Below are 4,010 nucleotides of genomic sequence, written 5' to 3'. Positions count from 1 at the left end.
TGTTTGCTATGATGAGTGCTCCATCCAGAGTAATCTTGAAAAAGATGATTTTGTCCTTATGATTATTTAAAACCATAACTCCAGGGGCAATGTGGATTTTTTTTTCAGTCAGTTAAGTGTTATGACTATTTACCAGTTAAAGAATAGAAAATTTTCAAAATATAAACAAGATAAACTTATACTATGGAATTTAAACCATTTACCTTTATGTGTTTAGAATAATTTCTTAGCTAGTTTTAAAGAAATGGTTGGCTATAAGGTGAATATTTGAAATTTTCAAAATTTTAGCTTTTAAGGGAAATGTATTTAAGAATTTTTCTAACTTTAAATAACTGAGTATGCTCTTAACTACCAGTTTGTAGTTTGTGTTTCACAGAAACAGAAAGTTTCAAAATAGAATTACTACAAAGAGTGATTAATTTCATCAGGTTTCTCTTGCTTTGGCAGCACATATACTAAAATTGGAATGATACAGAAAAAATTAGCATGGCCCCTGTGCAAATTAGTAAAGTGCTTCATAATTTTTGTAATGTAAATAAATAAATAAATAAATAAAATAATTAATAATGAAAAAAAGGAAAAAATATTATACCCACAGATGTGTAATTGTGTCACTGAGTGCAACAACTGGAGGGAATCTTTTTTGTTATACATGAAAGTTTCAATGTGGCATAATGCATATATATACAGCATGTATGTGAATAAACTCAGTGATTATAGCTGTCTGTTCAATTCACTCAGATCACTAAGATTAATGGCAAACAAAAAGCTGTGCATGTAACATCCAGTGAACATTTAAAGTTTTACATTTCAAAATGCCTTAAGATTTAAGCCATTTTGTTAAGGTGAAACTGGGTGACATACTATAGGAGGTATTTTCTGCGAAGATGTTTCTGGGCAAAATTAATATTTAAGCCTGTGTACTTGAATTAACCTGTGGGCCCTCTAGAATGCAAGTGGGAGCCTTCAGTGAGTTGAAAGGCCTCACTAAAGCAAAAGTCTGAGTCTAGCAGAAGTCTAAGTCTTCTCAGACTTGCATATTGGCCTCCAGCTGTGATACCAGCTTATTCTTGATCTTTGTGGTCTGTCAGTGTACCCTGCAGACTGTGTATTTTGCAGTCTAATTATATTTTGAGCTACTTTATTAAGATAAGTATATTTCTCTATAAAAACATATAACTTTGCTTTCTTTATGGCTTCATTTATTTGTGGTCTTAGACTGGTTTTTTTTTTTTAGTCCTAGTAGCTACAGATAATTCATTATTCCTTCTAAGAGAAAAGATTAAGAATGACAAACATTTATTTTTAAACTACCAAGCACATCGTCCTTGCTGTTTCTAGTCATAGCTACTTGTTGAAAGCGACTGTACAAGCTGGAATCACCTAAAAAGAATATTCGTTCTATCCATTCCGGCTGTGAAGATTGTTCAAATAGAGAAAAAGCCTAATTTAATTTAGTTCTCCATTTTTGATATTAAAACTCACAGAACTTGACAGTAGTCCCTGGTGGACTCAGTTCCATCAAGAGAAGCTACACTGGTGGCTCGCTGTGAAAACTTGACCCTGTCTCGTAGGACTTCTGAGACATAGCGAGAAACAGGATGTGAAGGCTCGGGTGTCTTTGGAGTATAATTTACTGTGCAACTTAAACTCTAGACCTGTTTAATGGTCCCCACAGCAGAGTTTCTAGGCCAACAACTAAATCAGCTGCAGTGTTCTGCATTTGCAGACAAGCTTTATGATTTACAAAATTTAATAAGCTGGGATCTCATGACATTTTCCCCTGCCCCCAAGTTTCAACTTTTAAAATCACTGCCAAGGAGGTTGTCAAAGTAGCGTGTACCCATTGGCATAATGAGACCTTACTTAATTTTTTTAACTACACAAAAGCATATAAATATACTACTTCTATTATTAATTCATTAACAGTGAATAATTTCCAGAACACCCCTCTTGTTGAGATGATAATACATGAGTGACGTTTCTGCATGGTTTTATAAAAGTGATATTTTGGGGTTGTTTTTTTAAAAAGAGCCTACCAAATTGAGTTACATAGGAAGGTCAGATGATTTGACAGTTTCTCAACTGTGAGCTGACATGTCAAGCTAAGGTTTGCCCTAAGTCAAAAGCCCTTTGTCACTACTTGGAAGTATATTTTGTTCATTGAGGAAACATACAGTGTTTTGTGTTGGCTTCTTGGCTTTATTATGGTTTTTACTTTCCAAATCGCAGCTTGGTCACTTTGCCTGAGAGGACACTCAGTTTTATCAGTCTGAATTGTGACATTATATGGCTCTTTAGGTAAAATTTATTTTCAAATGAGGGAACAAAGTGACACGGAGACTTGACTATGGATACTGTCTCATCATTCGTGCCTTGGTGGTCACTGGTTGGTCTGGCTTGCCCATTATGTGATATGGCTAAGCAAGAGGGCTTAAACAAACACAGGCTGACCTACAGGACTCCCTGCCTGCTTGACAATCTCTTAAGAACAAACACAGTTGATTTTCCATATTTAATATAAAGTAAAATGGCACCATTCATCAACTGTGAAGTAGAAGGAACTCTGAGGTCACACTACTGAAGGATGCTGTTCCTGTTGAGATTGTGTACAAAAATATAACATTTCTTCCATTGTTTAATGCTTATTCACCCTTCCTCTTAAGGCTAAATTTCCTTGTACTAAAATAGACACACACTACAAATATTGAAGCCAGTGTCTTCTGTGTCCTGTTTCCTGTCTCCTATTGTTCTTACATCCTTCATTTCTCCGAATCCATGTCCTGTTTTTTCCACTACATAATTCGAGTTCATGTAGACTGGTTCTCCAGTCTTTTTTTTTTTTTAACCCAGCCTTAGAGGAATAGTGCATTTATTACAAATGTATGCATTTCACACCCTTTAAAAAGATTGGCTTATGTATAATGATAATTGTGAGAAAAGCAACTATATTCTCTTATCATAACCTGCCTGCTCAGTTTTCTTTCCACTGCCAGCAGTTTTCATGAGTACATGGCAAAACAAATTGCAATCACCTGAGTATATTCCACTCTGCTTCTGTCATGCTGAATGATGAATGTATTTATTCTTCGGCTCAGAATTAATATATCTATACTTCCATATATATATATGCGCCCATGCTTCCTCTGTATGCATGGCCAAATGATAAGCAAAGGCTAAAGGGAACAGGTTGAAAATACTTTATGGGATCAATGAAAAATGTTTTATGCTCATATTTGGACGTCTAAGGCCTGGGGTAAGACAGCTTTTAAGGTCAAGCAGAGAAGGAGAGTTTCCTCTCCTAAGCATCTATCAACAGTCCTTGGAAGAGCAGTCAGTGCTAGCATAATTTAATATGGCTTCTCCCTGAAAAGAATGCCTTTTTGACATCATGTCACAACGTGTGCTTCAAGTGAAGATTTTCAGGTGGTCTATTTTTCTGCATTGATTTCCTTTTATCATTTTAGTCACAGCTTCAATTTTTTTTATGTGTTCTAGAAACAAACAAAAAGTCGTGTTAAACTTCAGCATTCATCTGGCATTCTCCTTCCATCCTGGTAACAATGCACAGCTGCTACCCTGCAGATGGCAGACAGCCTTGCTCCAGGATCTGCTTACTGTTAAGTCACTCCTGGCTAGACTATGGTCACTTGTGGCTAGACTGAGACATGCCTCCCTGGGGATGAAGGACCAGGTATGACAGGCACAGCTGAGAAAGGCCAACCATATCAGAGAGTGTCTCTTGCCAGCAGGGGCTGCTGCAGGAATAGTCAGGTTGTTATTTCTGAGTAGAACCTGGAAAAATGTCAGATGTGTTGAGGCAAGAAATTTAGGAAATGGGAAATGACTGGAGATAATGAAATGAATAGAACAGAAATCAGTCAGGAAAACACAATATGCTTTAAAGAAGTCTCGTTAGAACTATATGTTGAGATTCGAATGCAGATAGTGTGTGTGTATGTGTGTGTGTGTGTGTGTGTGTGTGTGTGTGTGTGTGTGTGTGTGTGTGT

At 36.4% G+C, this 4,010-nt stretch overlaps 1 pseudogene; it reads left to right on the top strand.

The window, feature by feature from the left end:
- The first annotated feature begins 435 nt into the window (after window positions 1–435).
- On the top strand, window positions 436–525 carry LOC114613150 (annotated as a pseudogene).
- The last annotated feature ends 3,485 nt before the right edge of the window (window positions 526–4,010 follow it).

Source organism: Grammomys surdaster, unplaced genomic scaffold, assembly GCF_004785775.1.
Source record: "Grammomys surdaster isolate TR1022 unplaced genomic scaffold, NIH_TR_1.0 126189, whole genome shotgun sequence".
Taxonomy (NCBI): domain Eukaryota; kingdom Metazoa; phylum Chordata; class Mammalia; order Rodentia; family Muridae; genus Grammomys; species Grammomys surdaster.
Note: the sequence above shows the minus strand (reverse complement) of the source record. Positions and strands in the feature narration are given on the sequence as shown.